Here is a 27960-nt window from a genome sequence, read left to right on the forward strand (position 1 = left end):
TATACAGCATTGCCGGATTATTGGAGAGTTCATTTATACAGCATTGCTGGATTATTGGAGAGTTCATTTATATAGCATTGCCGGATTATTGGAGAGTTCGTTTATACAGCATTGCTGGATTATTTTTTAGTCCCTTGATACAAGTTTGTAGTGTGATGATGTTGTGTGGAGTTGATTAGTTTACAGTGTCTCCCCTACTGGACCCTGAGTGAGCATCTTGAGGGCTGAGACTACTTCTCATCTGCCTTTGTATTTCCTTCTCGCCTGGGACTTCTGCAAGGTGTTTGCCATATGACAGTCAATCCATAATATCCATGGGTGATGCAGAAGAGGCACATCTCTCATGCACCGGGTAATGGGGAGAATCCCGATAGCATACGGCATGGAACCATATGGTCCAGAGCCTGAGTTTGGAGCCAGAGGGCCTATTAGAGAGAGTAGACCCTCTACTGTTTACCAGCTGTCTGACCTTGAGCAAGTGATTTAACTCCTCTAAGCCTCAGTTTACGTATCTGAGTACCTGCCTTATAGGTATCTTTTTTAAAGTAATGACTAAAACTAACAATCCTTGTAAAGGGCTTACCGTAGTACCTGGCTCGTGCTATTTGCCTTGTAAATTTAATCCACTGTTCTGATCTTTCTACAAACAAATCTGATAGCCCCTCCTCCTTGCTAATAACCTTCTTGAATTGTGCTCCCCCCAATCCCAACTCTGCCTCCACCAAAGATACGTCCACGTCCTAATTCCTGGTACCTATGAATGTGACGTTATTTGGAAATAGGGTATTTGCAGATGTAATTAACTTGAGGGTCTTGAGGTGATATCATCCTGCATTTAGGGTAGGCCCTAAAATCCAATGACTAGTGTCCTTATGAGGAGAGAGGGGAGATGAGATACAGTGAAACAGGCCATGTGAAGATAGAGGCAGAGGTTGAAGTTATGTTTGCCACAGGCCAGGAACACCAGGAACCACCAGAAGCTGGAAGAGGCAAGGAAGGGTTTTCCCCTCCCACCCCGCAAGGGATCATAGCCCTGCCAACACCTTGATTTCAGACTTCTGGCCTCCAGAATTGTAGAGAATAAATGTCTATTAAGCCACCAGGTTTGTGGAAGTTTGTTACGGCAGCCTTAAGAAACTAATAAACCTTCCCCGTTACTTCCCTAGAATAAATTCTAACCCCTCAGCTCAGCATAGAAAGTATTATATAGTTGATTTTATCCTTGCCTGTATCTCTGGCTTTTTCTTCTGCCACATTCATTGCTCTCGTCGCTCTAGATCTGTCTTCCCACCTGCTGATCCTTCTACTTGAAATGCCACCCCTGCCTTTGTGTTGATAACTCTTGGTCATTCATTAAAACCCAACTCAGGTGTCATTTCCTCTAGCTCCACCCTGCCTGACATGGTAGCCGCCAGTCACACATGACTACTGAGCACTTGAAATGTGGCTTGTGGGATGGAGGAGCTGAATTCTTAATTGCAATTAATGTTAAAAGCTGAAACACTGGGAATTTAAAAAAATTCTACGTTGATATGATATTTTAGGTATTGGATTAGACAAAAAAATATTAAATTAATTTCACTTGTTTCTTTTTACCTCTCTTAACTGGGCTGTTAGAATCTTTACAATCACTTATGTATTTATCTGCTTTCTGTTGGGCAGCACTGGGTTTAGTGAGCCTCCTCTTCGTTCCTGCAGCGTTCAGTGCCCACACACCACATTGTAGGAAGTTATAGTTTATGTATCAGCCTCCTGCATTAGGAAGTTATAGATGGTGAGTATGTGACTCATTTTCATACCCCTGTCTCCAGCCCAGTGCGCTGTACAGAGGAAGTACTCAATAAAGCTTGGTAGAAAAAGTATAGGTGAGATGCCCTTTTCCAGCGTTTCCTTATTAGCACTCCTCTAATAAAGCATCTCTTCCCTGAATGTTAGTTGTTGGCTTGGTGGTTGGCCTGGTGAGGTCGGACTACAAAGAGGGCGGTGAGCAGCTTTCTCTAACTTTGTGTCCCTGTTGTCTTGGGTTATAGAAAGTGCTCAAAACTAGTCTGGATTATATGAATTTCTGTTGGATAAGTATTGCGGCTAAATATCTTTCCTTTCCTCTGACTTCAGTCCACCTGGATGAAATTTAAGCTGGCTGTGTTTAAGCCTGGCCTCTGGTGATGAAGAGCAGCCCTACGATAAGGCCATCTCCTCACTGATCCTTTTGGGCTCACTTTTGCCCTTGCACTTGTGGTCCCTCGTGGTTTCTGAAGCAGCACGTGGTCCTCTGGGTAGAGTCCTGCTGGTGTTCACCAGCCCTGCAATCTGCTCGCTGTATAAAAGCTTTTTTTTCAGTCTTGGACTGAGTTGGTGGTGAGGGTAGAGGCTATGTGGTGAGGAAGGAGCCTTCTCAGCTGACTTGGCCAAAGCCAGCCACTCATGCCTTAGTTTTACATGCCCCTGCCAGGATGTTATACCTTAAACCTAACGAGATTGTCTTGATCTATGAGTCAACCCAACACTGAAGAGTGAAGACTTGCATTCATTCAGCAAACGTTTATCAATGTGGCTATGGTCCAGGAACTCTTGAGGAACCGGGAGGGCGTGGGGTTCGCCAGGTAAATGAGCCACCATCCATGTCCCTAGGTTGTCTGAAGTTAGTGGAGGAGGTAAGTCAGCAAGTCTGTGTGGTAGGTGCTGTGATAGATGGAAGCACAGAGGACTGGGGAAGCCCATGCGCAGGGCACCCAGCACAGGTCTAACTAAGCATCAGAATCAAGGGGTGACCTGAGTTTGAAAGTGGATTCTGGCTCTTATTAGCAGTGTAATTTACTTGTAGCTTAGTTTTTGTTTTGGCCTCACTGCAAGGCCTGTGGGATCCTAGTTCCCCCCCAACCCCCCGACCAGGGATTGAACCTGGGCCCTCGGCAATGAAAGCACCGGGTCCCAGCCACTGGACCACCAGGTAATTCCCTAGCAGTGTAATTTTTAAAAACATTTTGAGACCTTAGTTTTCTTACCCACAATAACCAGTAATGTAATTCCCATCTGTCAAATTGTACTGAGCATTACATGAAATGATTTGTGCAAAACATTTACTGTAGTGACTAACTCCAGTGTTCAATAAATGGTCATTTTATTATTATTATTTCCTTAGACGGGCCACGCCTGTGATCCCTGCCTTCTGAGATGATGCCCTCACCTCCTTTCCCTGCTAGTATATGTTAACGGCTGTAGCCTTGGCGTTCACAAGAATAGTGCTGGGGGCTCAATGGCATCCAACACCAACCGGGTTTTGCAGCCACATTGGTTGACTTGCTTTTCCCGTGTTGTCTTACAAAATTATGTCAAGCATCACTGCTTACATGACTTCCCTTGCTTGGAATTCTCTTCTCCATCTACTTACATCCTATGTGCCTCTGAGCTGAGGAAGCCTCTCCCTCCTGCTGTGGTCCGCAGCAGCCTCCCCTCCTGCGAGCCCCTGCAGGAGTACATTCAGCTGGTCCCACCACTTGGCAGCCTCTTTATCACAATTTCTTTTTTTTTTAAATAAATTTATTTATTTTTGGCGGTGCTGGGTCTTTGTTGCTGCACACGGGTTTTCTCTAGTTGTGGCAAGCGGGGGCTACTCTCCGTTGCGGTGCTCGGGCTTCTCGTTGCAGTGGCTTCTCTTGTTGTGGAGCACGGGCTCTAGGCACGTGGGCTTCAGTATTTGTGACACGTGGGCTTCAGTAGTTGTGGCTTGTGGGCTCTAGAGCGCAGGCTCAGTAGTTGTGGCGCACGGGCTTAGTTACTCCGTGGCATGTGGGATCTTCCTGGACCAGGGCTTGAACCCGTGTCCCCTGCACTGGCAGGCGGATTCTTAACCACTGCACCACCAGGGAAGCCCCACAGTTTCTTTAATCCTGTGAAGTGACTTTGCTTTATACATGTTCTCTATTCCTATCATGGTTTTCAAAGACTAGGTAGTTAATAAGTAGCTGTTGCTTGAGGAAGAATCCTGTACAGCTTCCGCATTGTTCTGCCCTGTGTAAGTTGGGAAAAGTTTTGGCTGCAAGTGTAACTCCACCAACAGTGGAGTAACCCAAAAGACACTTGTGTACCAAAGAAGAAGCCTGGAGTGAGACAGTCCTGGTGTTCATTCCTTAGCTCCATGATGTCAGCGTACTGAGTTGACATCTTGCAATTCTCTTGGCTTATCATATTTCTCATGGTTACAGGATTTCTTCTGTAGCCCTAGAAACCTCTTCTGTATGCCGTTGTGTCCAGAGGATAAGACAGGAGGGTACCTGCATGTGTGTGTGTGACATGCACACACACACAAGGGGGTGGGAAGAGAGACAGAGAAAGACACATACACACACACACACACACGGGGTTGGGGGGAGACAGAGAGAGAAAGAGAGAGAGAGAGAGAGAGAGAGAGAGGGAGGGAGGAGGGCTCATTGAGGGTCATTCTCCTTTCTTTTATGGGGGAGGAAAAAGCTATCTCAGAAATCCCCTTATGTCTATTTGCAAGAATAGGCTCCTTGGAACCCTTAGCTGCAAGAGAGGCTGTAAATACAAGTTCCTGCCTTTTTCAGTTTCTGTGGTAGGGGGAAAGCAAGGGGCGCTGGCAGTGGCTGTTAGGTAGCTAAATGACAGTGTCTTCCATGTGTCCTTAGCATGGAGGTGACATCAGTTAGTACTGCTGTCATCATGACATCTTGGGGAAGAGCTCACGGCAAGAAGCATCTGGCAGGAGAAACCAGTGAGCTTCTGGGAATAGAACATGCAGCCAACTTCATTCTTTCAGGGGAAGCTTAGAAGTGTTAAGACTAAATGAAGTAAAATACCACTGTGGTATCCAGGTTAGGGAACGCAAGATTTGAGGAGAGGGACTAGCTCTGGGGAGAACTGTCTTCACAGGACTGGTCTGAGTTTAGGAGCTTGGATCGTGTTCAGAATCTTTCAAAGCAAGATGTCAGAGCAAGATGTTGGAGTGGGAGGTGTCAGCAGATTGAGGATGGTGGGTGAAATGGTCCCTTGACTATTACCTTTGTCTTGTTTTCACAAAAACAGACCCTGTGACAAGGATTTGGGTGAAAATGGTTTCTTTGAGAGGTGACAGCAGGAAGACTGGGGCAGAAGTGAGAGGGGCAGGGGAAAAAGCTAATAAAGGGTGTATTCACCCACTATGGGCAATGGAAACTCAATCCCACAGTGGATCCTCTGAGAGATTGTGTAGAACACAGCCCAGAGCTGTTTCACCGATGAAGTGAGGAGATTGAAATATTTATCCACCAATTTCTGTCTCTCATTGGTGGGGGGCCAGTCCTTGGCACTTTTGGCCTGTCTTGCCATGTGGGGCTGAGCATGCTTCCTAGCCAGGGAATTCCATCTGGCAGCGAGTCACAGGATGTCACTGACAAGTATGGGAATTGATCACAGGTGGGATGTGGGAGGGGCTGAGATAATTTGAGCTGGGCACCAATAGCTTCTGCTACAGGTGGCCTCCTCCTTGGAGGAGGATGGACAGACCAACGGGCTCTATGAGAGTTTTGCTGATCTGAGAGGACACACGAGAGGAGGTGCCATAGCCTAGCTATTGCAGGCACAGAACAAGTACTTTGGCGCCCCCTGAGGGTGGAGGGAAGTACAACCAGCTCCTGTCTCCTGAAAGACATTCTGAATGGATGGTGCTGTCTGGAGGCAGGTATGGGTACATCTGGAACAGCTGGGTGAACCTGAAATGGAACAAGAGTTGCAAAATTCTCCTTGAAGGTTGGGCATCCATAACTTTGTCTTAAGAGTGGTGCAGGACACTTCCACATTGCTAGTCCCTCTTACTGAAACTGGCAAGCCCAGAATACTGCTTAGGACATGATTTATGAGACCAGGGTGGGCAAAAACCCAGATTTGGGTCAGCCACCCATGACATGAACTGGTGTGAAAAGATAAGAGGAGGGTGGGAATCAGACATTCTTCTGAGAATTTAAATTTGAAACTTGAAACACCTGTTAGTTTAAGTTGGTTGCTGCCAGAGTTAAAGCTGAAATGGAAGGAGAGGTCTAATAATCCATATATATTCATTTTTAATAAATTAACACCATCCATTTTTAGGGTAATAGTCGGTCTCTGTTGCTTGTAACTAAAAGAGCATAACAGAAAATATATGTGTGGATTAATCTTCCACTTAAATAGTTAATCAAGGGGGTATTTTGATTGCTTTACCTCGAAATCTTTTGACACAATTTGTTTTTAAACCAGAGGGTTTAAAAAAAGAATCAGTTCATTTGGGTAAATGGTGTTTGTTTTACTTGTTTTATTCCCCTCTTTCTGCACCTAAGGATACTCAAGATTCATTTGATCTCTCCTTGAACTCTTAGAAACTGCTCCACCCGTCCACTCCTCCTGTTTTTAGTCTCTATGGGTCTCGAGACTGTATTTTAGGCAAGTACTTTTAGGATGATAGTTTTTGACTTTTCAGGGCAGTCGTGATTTCAAGTATTCTCTCCTGTTGTTTCCATATACTATCAATGTCCCAGAAATGCCAATATTTTGGCATTTAAACTACATCTCTCAGACAGCCTAATTCCCAGAAGTGGAAAAAGTTCTTTGTTAGACTTTGTGTCCTGATTTTTGGTTTGGAAAGTAAGGTCATCATTGTCTTATTACACTATTCTTTCAGGTCAGGACAACATTTTCAAGTTGTCACTCTTTCTCCTTGAGCAGGTACAACCCATGCAGCCTTTATCATTGAAGGACCATATTATATGGAATAAGACATATGTTAAAATTTATTACTTTCATGCTCCTTTGGGATATTTGTTTCTGGGGATCAGCACACCCTATGGAGTCTTCATTGAAGGATAATATGGAACATAGACATCAGTCCCATGGAGCCAGTCGACCTCCCTACCCCACCCCAGTGAGGATTGGTTGGGAGGAAGAAGCTGAGTTAAGAAAAATATACTATTTTAAGGACATGCAAACATGATTTTATCTCTTAAAAGCTTCTTGTATTGCTTTCTATGGTCCTTAGAGACAGAACAATTATTCTTACTAATTGAATAGTCAGAAAAAAAAGTATGATTATATTTCTGATAACTTCCTGCCCAGATGTGCCTTGAAATATTTCCAACTCCAGCAAATGTCCCAATACTCCATTCTTGTCCTCCTGTAGGTGGAGTAGAGAAAGGTCCTTGTGCTGACTGGGTGCCGAGAAATTTGTGTCTCAGCTCTGCCACTAACACTCATTGAGCAATCTGGGCAATTCACTCAAACTTTCTCAGCTTTGTGTTTTTCTTTTTTGAAAAATGAGGGAATAGGATATATGGTCCCAAATACCTTCCTGCTCTTCAACACCCATTCCAGGTTCCTGAGGCCCTTAGTCTCGTTTCACTCTTGTTTTTGTCGTTTCTGATGTGATGTGGATGCTGCATCTTACTCTCCTGACCCGTCACTTGTGATTTAGCTCATCCCAGAAAGTTTACAAGCTTAAAGGAAACCAGCAACTCTCAGGCTTCTAGATCACACAGATAGAAACATTAAGAAGTCATCCCCCGGGCTTCCCTGGTGGCGCAGGGGTTAAGAATCCGCCTGCCGATGCAGGGGACACGGGTTCGAGCCCTGGTCCAGGAAGACCCCACATACCACGGAGCAGCTAAGCCCGTGTGCCACAACTACTGAAGCCTGTGCACCTAGAGCCTGGGGTCCACAACAAGGAAGCCACCGCAATGAGAAGCCTGCGCACCACAACGAAGAGTAGCCCCCGCTCACTGCAACTAGAGAAAGCCTGTGCGCAGCAACGAACACGTAACGCAGCCAAAAATAAAATAAATAAATAAATTAAAAAAGAAAAACAGAAGTCATCCTCTGTGCCAGCGCTTTGACGCCCTTGAAAGGCTAAGTTAATACTGGAAAGTTTAGGGAACTTCAGAATTGGAGGTGCCCTTTTACTCACTGCCATGGGTCAGGCAGCTCAAGTTAATGTCCACACTAATTGAACACATGAATCAGAGAAAATGATGATTTGTCCCAAGCATGTGTGTGCTTAAAAAAAATGGGAATAATGAAAAACTAACATAAGACAAATTGAGCTGTAGGAATTTTGTAAATGAAAATTTCTGCCCGGAAGAAGAGTAAGAAATATATCAAGGAGCCTTGAAGATCCCTAGCTGAGCTTCTCATTTTCCCCTGGCTGGGCTCTTTTTCTTTTCAGGTATCATTCAAGTATCATAAATAAAACTGTCTATGCTGGAAAGGCTCTGAAGCCCTAGAGAGAAAGGAAAAGCTGCAGGGTATACCTAGTCAGAATAAAAGGGTGATGCTCTCTCCTAGGAATCCTTTATATTTAGACACTGGTGTGTGTGTGTACAGTGACCTCATGTGCAAGCTGCTTTGCCTGGCTCTATACTCCTGGCAGGGCATCTGAGGCCTCTGGCTCGGTTTCCTGGTTTCCTGGTATGTTATTGTGATTCTTTGTTTTTAATAAGAAAGGTGTGGTAGACAAGGAGTATCACTGCTCAGACCCTCTTTCAAAGAGGGTCAGGTTGCCCCAGCTGTTGGATTGATATCTTCAACATCCTTCAGCTCTCAGCGCTTTGGTGCCTCAGGTGCAAGGGGTACCCAAGGTCAGCCGCTTCACTCAACGTCAGTCCCCTTACCCAGTGTGGCCCACGTCCAGTGACTGTATGACACAGAGTGTAAGGTCTTGGCTCTCTCACCTCAACTTGGGACAACTCTGAAGAGCATTCTGGCTCCTCATCACCCTGAGGGTCAGGAACACACTGGTAGGGATGGCCTTGCAGCCCAACTCTTCCCTTTGCTCAATCCAGCCTCCATCCTCCCCCTTTCACAGGTGTTGGGCACTCCTTAATAAACACCTGCAAGCTAATCTCCAGCGTAAAGCCCCTTCCTGGGAAACCCGACCTACGACAGGAGACAACAGTATATTTGTGAAATGCAAATCAGATCATGTTATTTGCTTGCTTAAAGTGTCTCAGGGATAAAGTCCAAATTCCTCAGTGGGGTTTAAAGGTCCTTTATGGACTGGGCCTTGCTCACCTTCTCAGCTCCACCTCTTGTTGCCGCCAAACTTGTACCCTGGACTCCACTCTGATTCCTTGAATGTCCCAAGCATTCTCATGCTGAGACTTTATAAATTATATTTATATATTTTTGGCCTCACTGTCACCTTCCTTGTTTCTCTGACAAACTTCTGCCTTTCCTTCAGGACACATCTTATGTTACAATAATGATTGTTCACATTCACTGAGTCCTTCAAATGTGCTAGGGACAGTATAAAGTGATTTTTGTGTATCACCCACCTAATCCCCAGGCACTGGTGGAGTAGGTACTGTCATCATTCCCATTTTGCTGATGAGAAGATAGAGGCAGAGAGTTTAAGAAGCCTTACTCAAAGTCACAAAATTGGTAAATAGTGGAGCTAGGACTCATATGGAGGTAGAGTGTGCCATTATCCATTATGCTAACCCACCTTGTGCACGCTTTGAGGGAAGGGACTTTCTTTTAGTGATGTGCTAGGATCACACCTAGTAGACTGCCAGTGAATGTTTGTTGAATGAATGAATAAATGTAAGAATGGCTTTCCTGCAGTCCTAGTCCCATTATGTTGAGTGAAGGAGGAGGAGCCTCCCTTCCTTACTGGGGGGAGTGGGGAGTGGCAGACAGTACAGTTACTGCTCCTGTGCCCATCTCTGGCAGCTTCCCATTAGCCTGTTTTGGCTAAGGCTCTGGCAGTGACCTTTTCCTCCTCAGATGCCCTCTGCTCCATCTGAGATCCGAACCTTCCCAGAGCCCCCTTCAGAAAGCGGCTTAGAGCTGGGAGGCCTGCGTATACGTTCTGCTTTGCCATATTCTGATTCTGTGCTTTTGAATCTCAGTTTCTTAATTGCAAAGCAGAAGCAATGATAATTCACAGGCTCTTTAGAGAATTAAATGAGATGGTGTAGGCATCAAAGTTCTAAACACCAGCAAATATTATTTACTGTTAGAATGGTTTGCTTCAGGTGTCTTTCAGTTCCTTCCCAGGGTCATTCCAGGCAAAACTCTCAATCCCATCCATCGCAGTCACCCTTCCTTCCCCTCCCAAGCCCCTTCTCATATGGTTCCTGTTTCCTTCTCTCACCAGCTACCAAAGTAATTCATCCCCAGCACGTATATTCCCTGTGGTAAGAATCACACCTCCTCTGATCTAATGTTTCTGGACACTGACTAGCTGGTCTCTTCTTCCACGAATGATAAAATATCAGAATTTGAAAGTACGGACAAGATGAAGAAACTAGAGATGTGGAGTGACTTGCACAAGCTCACAGAGTAAACTGAAGGTCCAAGGTCCAGTTCCAAGGCCTCCTACTCCATTCTCTTTCCTATTCCTTTGGCTCTTATCTTCAGACCTGCTTTTGCATTTTAAGCATTAAAGGGCTATGGAGGAGCTTACACGGTGCTTCCTCAGGTGGCTTTTCCTGATTCTGCATGTAGCCCAGGTGGCCTTTTACACGTTCCTGTGGTACCTGACACTTCCTCTTACCAGCACTCACATAATTGTAAGGATCTGTTGGGTGGCTGTTTCCCCCAGAGACTGTAACCTCCATGAGTGCAGGGATAGGGTCTGTCTTGTTCACTGTTTATCCCTTGTACCTAATACAGTTCTTGGCATCTGCAAAGTGATCAGTACTATCTCTAAGAATATGATAAGTAGCCACTAAATAGCTGGCTGACCAACTGTGGAGCCTGTGCTGCATTGGAAATCTTCTTGCGTCTTCTCTAGCTGGACCCCCTAGGAAGACCAAGACAGGGGGCTGAGCATTTATGTTCTCAGGCCCCAAAAGGTCTCCTCTTCCCTTCCCCTTGGGGCATTGAAGATCCAATTTTCTCATGTCCATTCCCAGTTGCATTCCTGAATTACTTCCTCTGTAACCCTCCTTGTCCTCTATTATCAGAGTCAGTAAGTGAAAGAAAGGGGCTTGGTCATCAGATGGCTTTGCAGTTCCCTTTCAGTCTTGAGATTCCATGATTCTTGTCTTTCATTCATTCAACAAGTATTTATTGACTCTCCCATGTCCTAGGGACTACCTCAGGCACTGGGATACATTGGTGAACAAAACAGATGCAACCCCTTGCCTCATGGAGCTTACATTCTAATGTCGGGGGGGCTGGACAGTATGCACTCACATAGGTCGGATGGTGCTGTGCACTATGGACGTCCATAAAGTATGCAGTGGAAAGGAGGTTCTGGGAGAATGGGATGTTTTCGTTCTGTAACGTTAGGTGTCTGCAAGTCTTAGATGGAAAATCTTAAGTTGGTGACCCAGATTCTGCCTTAGGCACATTCCAGACCAGGGAAGTTATGATAAAAACCCCACTTTTTACACCTCCCTGCACACCCTGCATGACTTTTGCTGTTTCCTTGAAAAGTGTTCACTCCTACTTGGGGGCTGATGCTGCTTTGCTGGGGCTGAGTCTCCAGAGCTGGAGATAACTGAGGATGAGCTATTGATTTCTAGGGGAAACACCTCCATAGGCTAATCTGGTGTCAAGGTGATTTATACTTTTCACTAACAGATAAAAGTTCAGGAGTCCCAGGGAATTCAATCACTTTAATGCCATTAAAGCTATAAATAGCCTTTAAAGACATAGACTGTTGGTATCGAAATATCAGCCAAATGATCTATAAAGGCTGTGGAAATTTACCACTTCCCTTGAGGAGTGACTCTGCTCATAGCCTGTGGAGCCTCTGTGGCTGCTTCTCCCATTCAAATTGTGCATCCTGTCCCAGGATTCTCTGTAGAACCCTTGCTCATCTTGAAGTCAGGACAGCCCCTATGAAACTCATCCCTTAGGAGGAGGAGGGCTCTGTCTGTGGTACCTTCATTAATTTCCATTATTTGCTCCTGAATTCATTTTTTCCTATGAAGAAGCCGTTACTGCAGTGTCAAGATCCATTTGTTTCAGCCATTTTCCTTATTATGTTAATTCTGCATATTATTAGGGTCAACTTCTTCTAATAGTTTCAATAGGTCTTGTGACCGGACATTTCCCAGGGAAAACTCACAAAAGCAAACACACAGGCCCATGTAACGTAACACGCCAGCGCCTGGGCTTGTTATGTCTGTCATTGTCCATCCTATGCTGTACTTTGGGGATTCACAAATCTGAGATGATGGAAAACAATCTAGGAATATGCATCTTTTTGAGAGTAGTACTGCATCTCTTTCAGTTTTGAAACCCCAGTGTCTAGGACCTGTGCTCAGGATTTGAGAGGAATCATTTAAAAATAATATACACATGTGGAAATCTACCCATCTGGGGTTTAGGCATGCCTGGGAATCTGGGATCTGGGGTGGATGAGGTGGGGGAAAGGGGGTGGAACATGAGGGCAGCTGATGGAGATCTGTTTGCTTGGGGAATATCCAGGGTGGGAACTTATCTTAAGGGGAGAAATAGCTGTGCGTGATGAATTTGACCCATTTGTATGGTTGTGGTCATTGGTGCATATGGGGGTTGTGGTTGTGAGTAGAATGCGGCGCTGTTCCCTCAGGTCTATGCCCAGCTCAGTCGCATGGACTTGGAGCTGAGCTGGAGGAAGAGAGAGGAAAACCTGCAATGTTTCATTCATACTCTCTCCACTTTATGTTACACTCAGTCGGAGGGTCCAGGCAGTGCTGATTTTCCCACCCTCCTGTGCCACAGACCACATCTCAGTGTTGACTGTTCCAGAGTGTAAGTGATGCTGTCAGCTGGGAGAATACAGTACCGGAGGGGAGACAGAAATAGCGGTGGGGTGGCAGTGTGCCCAGAAAAAGCCCTGTGGTACTGACTTGATTTGCATGTGTACCTATAAATGGACCCCCAGAAATGCTCATGGGGTTTGGAGATCTTTGTCGGAGGCTGAGGTTCTGCATGATCAGGCATCATCAAGGACAAGGACAGAGACATTTTTATTATCACTGTTAATGTAATGTCACTTGGACCCCCAGGTTGTGGAAGTGTGTGTGTGTGTGTGTGTGTGTGTGTGCGCGCGTGTGTGTGTGTTATTACTCAAACTCAAGGATACTCAGTTGGCACTCCAGATGTCCTTGAAGGTTGGGGGCTCTTTCCCAGTTCTTCTGGTGCTTATTTAAAATATAGCTGGGGCAGCACATCTGGGTGACTTTCCAGTTGGTTTCCCAGAAGGAAAAAAACGGCTCAGAGCACTTGTTAGTCCAAAGGTTTGAATGCATCAGAGGCAAGATAATTAAGTATCTCCAGGCAAGTGCAGAGAAGAGTAATCGAGAGAAGCCAAGTGAAGAATAATGGGGGAAGAGAGGGAAATGAAGGGTCATAACTCACAAGAAGTTGGCTGGTCTTTGTTTAGATGATAGAAGAGCTGAGTTGATAACTAGAAAGGATGGGGTGAGTTGTAGCCAAAGGAAATATCATGTGAACATTTGTCAGGATGCCCAAAGTGAGTGATTATTAAACTGGGGGTACAGAAAGTGAGCCATCTAACGTGTTAGGGATGAACACTCTCCTGGTGGTGAGCAGATCAGCAGGCCAAGGGTCTGGTTAAGAAAATGCCTTTCTAGTCTCTGCTGCTTCTTTCACTGACAAAGTCAGAACAAGGCTGAGTTCTGAAGGCAGAGCTGATACCATGATTATGAGACTGTGTCCTGCTGAGCCAGTGCCATCCAAAGATGTGAGCAGTTAAAAGGCTGAAAGCAAACAGAGCCAGGAGATTGATGTCCTTTGGCCTGGCGAGGTGTTGGGGACCAGCGGTCCACAGGGGGCCTCTTTGCTAACAGCTTGGCTTCCCTTCTGCTTGTCAAGAGCAACTTATGCTCAGGGGAGTTCGGAAGATTTCTCCTGCTCATTCCTTCAACTTGAAGGTGTAGGCAGGCAGAAAGGAAATGCAATTTTCTGGAAATCAAAACTGCTTCTGGATGAATGACAATTCTATACTAGGATGATACCTTTCTGATATTGGACTACTGGCTCTGAGATTTCCACCATTCAGTCCAAGCGGACCCTGTGTTAGATAATAAAAATGAAGCTAAGGGGAGCTGTATGATGATGCCTCCTGGTTAAAACAGCTGTCATGTACTCCCTCAGCACTGTCCGGACTCCAACAAATACTTCACTCCTGTCTTTCTTCCTTTAGGCTTGTGGCATGGTGACCAGCCATCCTGGATTGCCCAAGACTGAGGGGTTTCCCAGGCTGTGGGACATTCAGGGCTAAAACCAAGAGAGACCCTGACAAACCGGCCATTGCCCACACTAGAGTGGGAGAGCCTCGTTAGCTACGCCCTGTGCTAAACGTTTTACCTGATTTATTTCATGCATCTCCTCTCCAGTGTCTGAGGCAGACTCTATTTGCATTTATTTCCATTTTATCAATGAGCATAGCCAGGCAAAAAGAGGTTAGCTGACTTGCCCAACAAAAGGTTAATGTCAGTTTTCTTTGGGTAGTGAGATTTTGAGTGAACTTTACTGTTTTTCTTTGTTCTCTATATTGTTTGAATTTATTAAATGAGCATGCATTATGCAATAATGATGAAAAACCCAATAGCCTATTTTCCTTGTGGAAAAGTAAGTAATTTACTGAAGTCATGTGTTTAATGAGCTGAGTCTGGAACCCTGCTCTGATACATTCCCAAGCCCATGCTCTTTACACAGGCAAGACTGGCTTAGACAATCAACTCCCTTGTAATAAGGTCCTTCTGGTTCTTTAGGACATCCTTATCCCCACTGACTAATCCCCACTGACTTAGAACCATCCTGTGCTGAATTCTCTGTAATGCAGAATGTTAGAACGACTTCATTTTAATAGCTTCTCAACTGGGCTGAGTGGTCTCTTTTGCGGTGAGCAGATTTCTTTTCAGCTATAAGATGCCAGATGTGAAAATCTTGTTCTTAGCATATTTAATTGGCGCCCTGGGGCAAATACTGATAAAGTTCTTCTATTTCTCATGAATATGAGAGAGTATATGGAAACCCAGTGGAGGGCTCCTAAATTTCTCTATTTTATAACCAGGGCTGTTCGTCCCCTGCTGTCTGGAGCATCTGTCCAGTTCCGGTTGCTGCCTCAGAGAGAAAGTGAGAGGAGGAAGGTCAGCTGACAGACCCTGCCAGGTGGGGGAGCTTTGAGCCCAGCCCGGTTGGCATTCTCGGATTACTTAGTAAACAGTTGTCTTCTCAACAGTCCAAGTCTGCCTTGAATGTTACAAATTAATGGGACTCCTGTTCATTTTAAAGAAAATTACTTTGCTGTTTCCCCTTATTAGCCTGACACATTTAAGAGCACTGGAAATTTCCTTGCAACTCCTCTTCTACTCTGTCTCATACTCATTCATGGTTTGGTGGGAGGCATTTGGTAGAGCAACTGAGACTCTGGAATCAGATGGCCTACATTCAGATGACAACTCTGTCCCCCTGTGAGCTGTGTGACCTTGGGTAGTTCACTTCATTCCTCTAGGTGTAAATGATCTCATTTATAAAATGGGATAATGGGTCATGCTTACCTCATGGGATTGTTGTGAAGATTTAATAACATGATGTATGTATAATGCCTGCTGCAGAATAAATGCTTAACGCCTATATCAGCCAGGATTTAACCAGGGCAGGCAGAAATCATGGGCAGGTTTGACCCCAGGGACATGGGGTCAGGAAGGGAGGATCACAAGCAGGCTGGAACTTCACCGGCATATGGTCTGAAGCCGTTGCCTACAGGCAGGATTCCTTCTCTCTAGTGAAAGCCTCAGTCCTGCTTTTAAATCCTTCCGACTGACATACATAGACAGGCTCACTCAAGATACTGTCCTTTACTTAAAGTCAACTATTAGAGACTTTAAGTACTCCTGGAAAATCCCTTCACAGTAGCACCTAGATTAATGTCTGGGTGAATAACAGGACTGCAGCCTAGCCAAGGTGTCACATTAAAAAGCCATCATCGGGCTTCCCTGGGGGCACAGTGGTTGAGAGTCCGCCTGCCGATGCAGGGGACGCGGGTTCGTGCCCCAGTCCGGGAAGATCCCACATGCCGCGGAGCGGCTGGGCCCGTGAGCCATGGCCGCCGAGCCTGCGCGTCCGGAGCCTGTGCTCCGCAACGGGAGAGACCACAACAGTGAGAGGCCTGCGTACCGCAAAAAAAAAAAAAAAAAAAAGCCATCATCAACTGTTAGCTGTTATTATCCGTATTAATTTCCTGTGGCTGCCACAAACTACCACAAATTTAGTGGCTTAAAACAACAGAAATGTATTCTTTCTTAGTCCTGGAAATCAGCAATCTGAAACCCATATTCACTGGGCAGAAATCAAGATGTCAGGAGGGCCATTCTCCCTCTGAAGGCTCTAGGGGAGAATCTGTTCCTTGCCTCTTTCAGCTTTTGGTGATTGCTGACATTCCTTGGCTTGTGGACACTTCAGTCAATTTCTGCTTCTGTGGTCATATTTGCTTTCTCCTCCTCTGTGTGCATTAAATATCCCTCTGCTTCTCTCTCATAAGGACATTTTGATTACATTTAGGGCCCACCTAAATAATAGAGTATTCCTTATATATATATTCTCTCTCTCTCTCTCTCTCTCTCTCTCTCTCTCTCTATATATATATATATATATATATATATATATAAAGAATTGGCTCATGTGATTATGGGGGATAAGTCTCACAGTCTGTCACGTGCAAACTGGAGACCCAGGAAAGCAGTGTTGTAGTCCTAGTCCAATTCCAAAGGCCTGAGAACTAGGGGAACTGATGGTATAAGTCCTGGTCCAAGTGTGAGAGCAGGAGACCAATATCCCAGCTCAATCAGTCAGGCAGAGAGTGAATTCTCCCTTCCTTCAGCATTTTGTTCTCTTCAGGCCCTGAGCGATTTTTGATTGAATGATGCCTGCCCGCAGGAGGGCAATGTACTTTGCTCAGTCCACTGATTCAAATACTGATCTCATCCAGATACACCCTCACAGACACACCCATAATGTTTAGCCAGATATCTGGGTACCCCATGGCCCAGTCAAAGTGACATATTAAATTACCATCCCAGGGCCCCTGCCTTAAGGGAGCTGACTGGTAGCAAATGGAGGGACTGCAGGCGCATGAGTAGTATAATACAAAAAGGAGAGCCAAGGTGCCTCAGGATGGTTGTCTGTAATGTGTTGCAGGATTTTAGAGGAGGAAAGAATCACTCTCAATTGTGAAGATCTTGGAGGGTTTCCTGGAGAAGGGAGCATTTGAATGAGACCTTAAAGGATGATTGTCAAAAGCAGTGGATCTCAAACTTGAGCATGCATCAGAATCACCTGGAAAACTTATTAAAACACAGATTATTTATGAAAACCTGTAGAGCTGCATATTCAGTAGATCCTGAGTAGGCCTGAGAATGTGCCTTTTTTTAGTAAGTTCCCCAGTGATGCTGATGCTGCTGGTCTGGGGACTGTGCTTACAGAACCACTGTCTAGACATGTAAAGATGATGGTAGTAGGGGACAGGCCTAGCTCCTCTCCCAAACTAATTTAGCTCACAATTCAGATGTCATTTTCTCAGAGAGACACTCCTCCTTTAGGATATAAGAAAATTTGTCATTAATACCCTGCTGTTTTTCTTCATATTTACTTATCATGACCATCACAGGGGTGGTTGTCTGTCTCTCAACAGAGTAGAAACTCTCTTTTGTTCACAGCATTTAGAACAGCACTTAGCACATGGTAGATGCTCAATAAATAAATATTTGTTCAGTGAAAGAATGAATGATCTCCCAGGTCCCATGTAGTTGAAAGTTCTTTACCTCTTCTTATTTTGTTCCTGCAGCACTAGTCCAGTTACTTCATCCTGAGAACAATTTTTAAATAGAATTAAATCAATCAAGTTGGCTATTTGAGAGGAGTTTTTCACTATTTCAACAAGATGTGCTGGTTGACACAGACTATGCAGAACTGAAGATAATTTGGTGTTTCTTTAAGCAGTGGAGAAATGCCCGTAAAGTAATTAGGATGGCTTAAATTCATTTACTTCTTAATATTTCCATTTTTGAATAAATATTTCATGCATTGGTCTTCTGGGAGGCAGAGAGCCAGAAACTTTCAGCAAGAACATATGTATAAAATTTCTTTTTTTGTCTGCAGTAGCACATTTTGAAAGCTATCTCAACAGGTTATGACAAGTAGAACAGGAAAATATTATTTTAATATCCCTGGGTCAATTATTAGAATTACTGAAAAATATACTTAAATCACACTTTATCAGTGTAATCCACTTTGAGGAGGAGGGTAGGTGAGAAAGAACTAGACTGGTTTATCATAATTAAGTTTGTGCCCAAAATGACAAAACAAATCAAACGTGTTGGATACATCTGTCTTGTGGCCACTGGGTACAACTGTGAAACGGGGGAATGGAGTCTGTCTAAATGTGGCTTGCTGCTTTGTACCAAGAGGTAAAATCTAAAGAAAATTTCAAGCAAAGTGCATCTCATGAGCTATGTTCTTAAAATTTCCCTTCAGAAACAGATGTCGCATAATAAGCAGTAATGAAAACTTTGAACCTGTGGAAGGACATTTTGAATAACTAGGAATTCATTTTAGTCATTGGGTCTGATTACATACAGGGCTCCACCCTTGTTCCTCTCCTTTTAGGCAGGACTTGGGAGGAAGGAATGAGGTCAGGGCAGGGGGCAACATGCTCTAAGTGGAATGGTACAGTGGTTTGCTTGGAACAGTCCCAGTTTTAGAATCAACTATCTTGAATCCTGGAAAACCTCATTGTTCTAGGCAAACCCGGGTAACTGATCACCCTAGAAGAAGTCAGCTCCCTTATTGAGTAATGACACCCTGTTACTAGAGGCAGGAAAAAGAAATTGAATGGCCAACTCCCTGCCTTGATAAAGAAGTGATTTCTGCGTGGGGTAGGTCAGTGTCTAGTGGGCTTTAGAGGCCAACTGCTGCACTCTTCTCATTTTATAAACAAACAAACCATGCTCTAAAGAAGCTAAGTGACTAATTATGTTTATATAAAATAGTTTTTGCTTGTTTGATTTCCTATTATATTTTAACTTTAAAACAAAGATGGATGAACTTAGAGTTCTCATCCTCTCTAATAGATCTCTAGTTGACGATCTTTGTTTTTTAAGATCATTGCTATTTGACAAATAAGTCACTCCTCTGTCAAAGAATTATAGTTAATTGGTGTTGTAGTCTCCAAATCCATACTAAGACTTTTCTCCTTTTGCCAGTAGGAGGATTATTTTAATTGTGTGTGTGTGTGCATGTTTGTGCATGTGTGTATGTGAGAGAGAAAACAAGTGCTATATTATAGTATAGTATTTTTTCAAAAATTTCTTCCAAATTTTTATAATTTATTATCTCTACTATTGATACTTCTCATTTGAAGCAAAAGCTAAACACCTTTTGTTGTGGAGGACAATTCACCCGTTGCTCATCTGTCTGTTCTCCAGGTTATGGGTGATGTGTGGGCACAGAGGAGTTAGACTGTATCCTCATACCCATAGCCACAGGACAATAGGAAGGGGAGGTTTTGAGTGAGGTAAGTGGGAAGCAGCACAGCCTGGCTGGAAGATAAAGTTTACTTCTTCACACCATCCTAGCTAATGGCAGGTAAAGAACTGGATTCAATCTTGCCATTAGATTTAGATGAAATCTTGCATCTGCTCTAAAAAGGATGAAACAGTTCCTTGGGAAGACAGTGTGTGTGAAGAAAGTATAAACCGCCTACACACTGTTAATTCTCCCCTTATTCTTTGTTTACAGATTCCTAATTTTTTTGGAAGCAGCAATGTGAGTAGTTTTAAATACTCCATTTCACAATCTCTCTTGCAGATTTCTAGCCTTGTAGCACAGTTCTGACCAATGCAGTACAGGCAGGAGAGCCTTTTGCCTTTCCCCATATTCCTTCTTCTCATTGAAAGGAGGTTATAATGCCTGGAGATGCAGCAGCCATACTGTGACTAGAGACATACATGATGAAAAGGTCAAGGGAATATCCCATCAGCCCTGGCATTGTTAAGCTGGTGAACTAACACCTACTTTGAGAATTTTTGTTAAATGAGGTGACTTGGTTAAGCTTTTTAGCTGCTCCAGGGAGGATTTTTTGTTTCTTGCAAGTAATCGCTTCCTAACTGAGCAGGATAGCATGATATAATAGAGAGAATACTATAGTGGGAAGCCAGAAAACTGTTCTACTTTATTTTTTATTTTTTTCCCCTAGGTAACTTATCTTAAGATATTCCCTTTAAGTCCTCAGATTCCTCCTTTTGTTGTGTGGCACACAATAAGACCTCTATAAACATGGCTAAATTTGTAAAATAATATAATACAGACAGATGAGTCAGATGATCTTTGAGGTCTCTTTTAGGTCTAAGAGGTTAATCCAATTCCAATTCACTTATGAAAGAGAATTTGCTATTTCAAAGAAAATTGGTGTGTGTTCACATGTGTGTATGTGTACGTGTGTATGATGTTTAGAATTAAAAGGTAAAATAAGTTTTATATTTTAAATGCATGTATGCGTGTGTATCTACACACATTTGAAAGCCTATGACATCATAGTAGTAATTAATTTTTTTTGTTTAAGCCAGAGCTGATTATCTTGATCCTCCTTACTGTGTTTCTCTGGCACAAATGCTTGTCTTTGCTGTTTGCATTGCGTTCAGCTCTGGCAGCTCTTATGTATCCCGCCCTTCTACCCCAGACGTGAGTTAAGATTGATCAATGTTGATGAATTGCCTTGAGCTTCACGTGGATCTGGGGTTATTGCAGCCTAAGGAAGGAGGGCCATGCTGCGTGACCAAAACAGACAAGTCTGTAATAAAATCTGTTCAATGTTTGTATTCCTTAAGCTGCACCTGTGAAAGGAGCCCAGTTCCTCCATCCTCCTGCCCTGTGACACCATGGAGTTGAAATACAATAACTGGAATGACTGTGCTTTGGGTCTGTGTGATGTTATGGCTCTTGCCTAGACGGAGAAGTAGGCAGGGCTTTGTGACTTAGAGGTCATAAAATCCATCCATACCAGGGACAACCTTGATGTCTTCCAGGACTCTGGGCCTCTGTTCAGTATCATCACTTCCAGCCAATGGGAACTCTCAAGAGGGATGGCCTTTTTTCCTCCATATTAATGGGCTGTTGAGGAAAGCAAACCACCAATCAAGATAATTATCAGTGTGCTGCCAATAACTGAGTGAAGCTTTAAAGATATTTGTCAGTGTAGTTGTTTTGCAGTAGAAGAAAATAATGTTGATTGCCGTAGTTGCTCAAGCTGAGAAGTGAAATGACGGGTGATTTCAGTCTCCTACCCCCACCAACACTGCTCTTGAACTATGCTTCTTCTCCCTCCTCCTTCACCACAGCTTCACCCTCCTCTTCCTCAACTGCCCATTTAATATTAATATTTTTATGGGGTAGTTGGCTTTCTTCCTCTGTGCTCTCTCGCATGGGCTGGCTACAAAGCTCATTTACCTCTGATTTCCTCTTTAGGGTTCCAGGTGGAACTTCTCTTGTAATCAGCCTCTGAAGGTAAGGTGATGGGATGGCTAGGACAGTTACTTTAGAGGCATCTTTACCCTCGTGGTGAGACAAGATGGAAGTAAATGTGTGCAAAGAGGACTCTGCTTAATATTATCCTACATTATTGCACCTCTAGTTAGAGCCATTAGAAGAGAACTTTGAAGTGAGGTCACTGGGGCCCATCCTTTTTCCTCCAATGATATATCTTTGTTTAAATGATTGTCTTGTCCAGTGTATGCATCTCTAAGCCATTACTGAGGTGTGATGAGCGTATTAGAGCAGCAAGCTTTATCAGAACTTCTTCTTTCATTTTTAATGTTTTCTTTGTATTTCATGTCATTCTCTAAGCATATTTCAAGAATGCTGGACCTGAACCTCTATGAATCAAGTATGTTATATGATCCTGAAAGGCAGCATTGACTAGAAGTTAAAGGCACAGGCTTAAAAAAATTGTATATGCCTGACTACAGTGTCTGGCTCTGTCTCTTCCTAGTTGTCTGATTTAGGATAAGATATACAACCTGTCTGGGTCATAATTTTAAAATGGGAAAAACAGTTCCCATCTCCTGGGTAGTTGCTAAGGGTTAAAATGAGATAATACGGGAATGGCAGTTAACACAGGCCTTGACATAGAGTAAGAACTTAATAAATGATGTGTGTATTGTGTGTGTGTGTGTGTGTGTGTGTCCAGGCTTCCTCAGATCTATGAATAAATTGGAGGCTGGGTTACATACCAATACACCCATATAGCCTCATTAGCATTCTACAATTATATTCAATTTTGGTAATCTGTAAGTATGTTTTTTTTTAATTGAGGTATAATCAATATACATTATATTAGTTTCAGGTGTATAACATAATGATTTGTATATATTGCAAAATAAGTACCACAATAAGTCTAGTTAACAATAAGTATGTTTGTAAATGTTTATATATGTGTATATATAAATGTGAATATGTATAGAGGAACATTATTTTTATTTGGCATCTGGTGTTGAGTTGCTGTGTGGTATAAATTTCCAACTTTAAATTGTCTCATATGCATTTAGTCATTTTTATTTTCTTTAGGCCATCCTTTGCAACAAGCTAGTTTAATTTTTTTTTCAGGGCATAAATGTGCTATATGCCAAAACCTTCATTAATTCCATAGCCTCTGCAAAGTAAGCCTGGCCTCCATAGCATGGTGTACTTCCTGTTCGGCCTTGACTCACAATTCTAATCTCATTACATTCCATTTAGCCCTCTGCCACTAATTTCATGCTGTGTTTTAGCCCCTTTTAGTCCTCAAACACATCTTATACTTTAATATCTTCATGCCTTTGTATGAACTTTTTCCTCCATCCTGAACACCCACTATCTTTTTCTTTTGGGATTTGGGATCCCTAATCCTGCTTGAGATCCAGCTAAAGTGTCACTCCTTTCCCCACAAAAACCTAGGGGTTTTTACTTCTGTACCTTTATTATAGCTCCTATTTCACTGGATTGTAATTATTTTGTTACTGGAATTTCTCCTCCACTAGATTGAACTCATGTGCATCTGCAGTGCCAGACACAGAGCCAGGAACATGGTAGTGTTACCCAGCTCAAGCTCGCTCTGCTTGCTGCATGGCAGGCCAATAAATTGGGAGATGAGACAAGTTGTTGCGGCAAGGAATAATGACTTTAATCGGAAAGCTAGTGGACTGAGAAGATGGCAGATTAGTGTCTCAAAAAACCCTCTTCCCTCAGTCCAATTTTGGGCTCCTTTTATACAGAGGAAGGGGAGCGGGGAGGGGCCCACTGCAGTGCCGACCAATGGCTGAGCGGGTCCACTAGCGGTTGCTGGTTGACAGTTGCTCTCTTGCTAAACGTTGCTTGCTTGGGGGAGGGGTCCACTGTGACACTGACCAATGGCTGAGCAGGACTGCTATTGGTCCTGCCTGTCCCGCCCCTATTACAGTAGGATGCTAGGACATATTTTTGCTCAATGTTGCAATGAGTGTGTGTAAGCATAAAACAATAAATGTAATGTTCACATTAAAACAAAAACAAGCAACAAATTCTTCTGTCTTAAACAGATAATAAATAGATATAATTCACTGTTACCTTATTATTAAATAAATACTTTAGCATTTACTGTAAAAAGTATCTTGTAGACATTAGCAGTACTGTCAAGAGAACTTTATGCAATGATGGAAGTATCTATGCTGTTCAATATGATAGCCATTAGCCACATGTGGCTATTGAACACTTGAAGTGTCTTGAGTGACTGAGGTATGGAATTTTAAACCTTACTTAATTTTTAATTAATTTAAATTTGAATAACCACGTGTGGTTAATGCCTGCCGTATTGGACAGCAAAAGTCTATTGTACTTAGTGAAAAGTTCTCAGAGTTCATGTGTAGATTCAAGGCTTATTTTAAGGAGTCCTAGATTCAGGAAGTAAATTGATATCATCAACTTGAGGCGCCTGAAACACAAAACAACATCCGTCTGAACCTGCCAATTAGTCATTTTTATTTATATAAAATGTTAACATACTTTTAGAAATTAGTCTCTTATGCTTGGTGTCATTAAATATTACCTAATAGGGACCAAATTAGGGAAGCGATGTTTGTGTTCATTCAAATAGAATTAACCTCTTTCTTTTTCTCCCTCAAGGTTGGTTTAAAGATGTTTGGCTTCTAAGCTCATGCTAATAGGTAATTGCCGGTAGTTCTACAGAGAGCAACAATAAACGGCTGAATTGTGGTACCTGAAGGGTACTATCCAATAGTACAGAACTCCAAGGTACAATTTAATAAAGCATAGACTTAGTGTAATCTTTTATTCCATTGGGGTACCATTTGAGCCATTGAAGCAATAATTTCCTAAATTGCACCCTAGTGGTCTAAATGTTAATTCAGCTTCCAGAGATTTCTAGTTTAAAGTCAAGGAGTAGATTTTACATTATGAAATCCTGGTCTACAAATTTTATTTCTTTTAAACATCTAGATTAAGAAATCACAGCTTTCAAAATGAAAGTGCAAATTGATAGATGGAGGAGGAGTCAACTGATTGAATTGCATACTTTTTTTTCAGTTGCTAAGAATTCTTTGAAACTTGAAGCAAAGTTTTGTGGTCAATTTTGGTGTTAACTGTCTCAGGAGATTAGCTATATATCTCTTTGTTGATTTTAATTTCATTGGTCTACTTTAATTTTTATTGCCCTGTTTTATAATGTGCTTGGTTTTGTAAGCTGTATCTGATCTGGTGGATGCCAGTTTTCCTCTCCACACTCAGATATGCAGAGAAAATGCATTTCTTTTCTGACTTTATTGAATAATATCCCATATGAGGCCCACATTTTGGGTGGAATAAAGGAACTTTATTCATTTTTTATTTAGTCTAATCCAAAAATAATTAATAGCCCCATTAAATAAAAGTAGACTTTGAGGTCCTCATTTTTTCTGATTTTCACATGTCCTCTGTTTCACTCTTCCCAGAAGCTACTTGGGTGTATGAGTGTGGCTTATGTGGCCTTGAGGGGAGAGGTACTTATAATGTCATGGGGCCAAGTTATATATGCCCCTTCCACAGGGTGATAGCTGTGGAAAGGCTAAGAGGGCTGCTCTCTGAGGCTGGTGAATGTGCTGATGTATGATAGGTCCCGTCTGTTGGAGAGAATGTTTTTCTCTACTCTTGATTTCCATGAAAAGTGATTTTCCCAAAGCAGACTTCTGTGGATCTTGCCCTACCCATTCCTTTCCTGCTAGCAGAGGTGGAGTGAGGTACCCAGTTGGAAGGCAACAGGTTTCTTCAATATTTGGAGAGGATCTGTCCGAGGTCCTGAGTGTGTTCTCTGTTCTTCCCAGAAGCAGTGTCTAGGGCAGGTGGGTCTGCTTTGCAGATTCACACTCCTCTTGTGTGTGCTGTCTCAAGTCTGGACAAAATTCTGGGTAGGGTGTTATCAGGCCCATTTGGCTTTGACTTTCCTCCTCCTCCCCCTTCTGTTTGGGTTAAGGTCTAATTGAGACTATTTGCCCAGGCTTTAGACAGTGCAAGAACTGTACTCTCCCTGTTGCATTTATCAGCCAGATCTGAGGGTCCCTAGGAGGTATCTTTCACTTTGGGATGGTAAGCTCCATTTTTACATTCTTTGGTTGACTTCTGTGACACTAGCTCCCCACCACCACACGCAGATATTGCTTGTGAATCTTAGAGAATTAGATGGCAGCTTTACAGAGATGAGTGAACTTTGTTAATACAAATAAAATGAAGCCCCTACTGTGTTGGTATCAATCTCACTCGGCTGAGAAGAAAACATGAAAAATTATTACAGATCCAAAGCCCAACAGAAGAAAAATGTCATTAAAGAAAGTTTGTGTCTGAGTTGCTTTACTCATGAGAATTAGACTGGCATTGAAACAGAGCAGGCAGCCTCAGGAATGCCCAAATTTATGAATGCCATGAAAATATATACTTTGCATGTTGTTATCACCTGTTAAATGGGGGTGTTATAATACTTGACAAAGTTGTTTCTGACATAGAGTGAAATCATATTGTACATAAGGATCACTTCAGCATGTGTGACTCAAATTTGTACGTCTATAACATATATTATAATGCATATATTTGCATATAATGCATATATTTGAATATTATAATATATGCATATTATTTGTTTGATTGTGAGCACAATGATTGAAACAATGATTGTTAAGTTCATAAATACCAGGAATTTGATTGCACCTTGCAGCATATTCTTTTTTAAAGCAAACAATTCTGTAATTTTAATAGTCAATTCCTGACTGTTAAAATTTTTGTGGTTTAGATAGGTTACTGCACTTCAATTTTCTTAAAAAAAAATGACACCTATCTTCATTTTGCCTTTCCTGGGTGCAATAAGTGTGAATGTGCTGCATTCTGTAGGGTTGGAAGAGACATAGTTTTCTTTAAAGAAACTCTGCTACTACCAGGCTTATTTCACTGAGAGAGAAAATTCAGTTTAGCAAATCATTGTTTGTTTTGCAATAGATGAAGAAAATGGTAGTGAAAAATGAACTGTCAGATTGGTGCTGGTCTGATATGTCTTCTCAGCTAGCTCTGGTAAGCATTAATGAGCAGAGTGCAAAAATAGTTATTTTGAGGTACAATGTATGGTTGCTTTAGAAAAATATAGTCATCTACCTTCAGTTTCAGGCAAATCAAACCCTTGAACTAAAACTGCATCCTGATTTTCTGAATAGCCATATGTAATGCCAAGAGTCACTCTAATTAAAAATTGGCAACATGATGCAATGGGAGAAATGATGAATTACCCATTTCTAATCTGTTCCCCTGCTGCCATTTCATCGAATATCTAAATGAATAATTAGTAATCAAAAATTCACCTTAGGGAGTATTTGTTGAGCACCTGTAGGTGCTTGGGACTGTGAAGGATGCAAAAGCTTTCAACAAAGTCTTTACCTCATAGAAAGTAATTGATAGGAAAATGACATTCTCACAAGAACAGTTAAGAAATGATATGAGTTTAAATTTAAGTGCCTAAGAAATTGGTAGAAACACTTTTAAGAGTTCAAAGGAAGTAGAGACTTCTGTGGGTCTAGGAAGTTGAAGAAAACTGGACTGTGTAGAATGGTTAAGAGAGTAGAGGTTAGGACGTGAGGATGAACTTCAGAGCAGGGGTGAGCGATAGAGAGCGGACACAGGGTTACAGTAGGCTAATGAGCTTGGCTGATGAAGAGTCTGTGAGGCGAGTTACGATCGTGAGGTAGAAGTGAGCCAGCCAGTGATTGTCAGCATTAACAAGGTCAGGAAAGTTAAAGTTGGTTTCCTTTCACATGCATGTGTGAACCCCTGGAGAAAGCTAATAGCCATGTAGGCAGCCAGTATGGTCTGAGGACATGTGTGGGCATGAGTGTGTGTGAACAGTGCTGTGCAAGGTCTTCACTTAGGAACAAGGGGTGGAGTGTCCTGTTGTAGAGGTCAATTCTTGGGTTAAGTTTCTAGGAAATGCTAGGCCTAGGAGTAGGGATGGTGGAGTTTGGCAAAAGAGAGCTAGGAAGGTTTACCCACAAGGTTTACCCACAACGTAGGGTCTGCCTAAGGTAAAGAGAAACCTCCCTAGGTGACTTTAGTTCTTTGCCAAGGAACAAAACCTAAAGACTCAGTGGTGGGAGGAGTGCTCTTATGGTTGCAGCCTAACTTATGTGGCCAGTTTCTCTACTGGCTCTTTTTGCTGAATTGTAATCATCTTGAGGTTGTCTGTCTCCAGCATAAGAAAGAGAAAAGAACAGGAAATAATAAGAAGAGAGATCTTCTTAGAACTTCAGAACTTCAGGTGCCAGGCCAATATGCTTCATATACCACTTTTTTTTTTTGCAGTACGCGGGCCTCTCACTGTTGTGGCCTCTCCCGTTGCGGAGCACAGGCTCCGGACGCGCAGGCTCAGCGGCCATGGCTCACGGGCCCAGCCGCTTCGCGGCATGTGGGATCTTCCCGGACCGGGGCACGAACCCG

This window comes from Monodon monoceros, unplaced genomic scaffold (genome assembly GCF_005190385.1).
Source record: "Monodon monoceros isolate NGI ecotype Baffin Bay Population unplaced genomic scaffold, NGI_Narwhal_1 Super_Scaffold_7, whole genome shotgun sequence".
Taxonomy (NCBI): Eukaryota; Metazoa; Chordata; class Mammalia; order Artiodactyla; family Monodontidae; genus Monodon; species Monodon monoceros.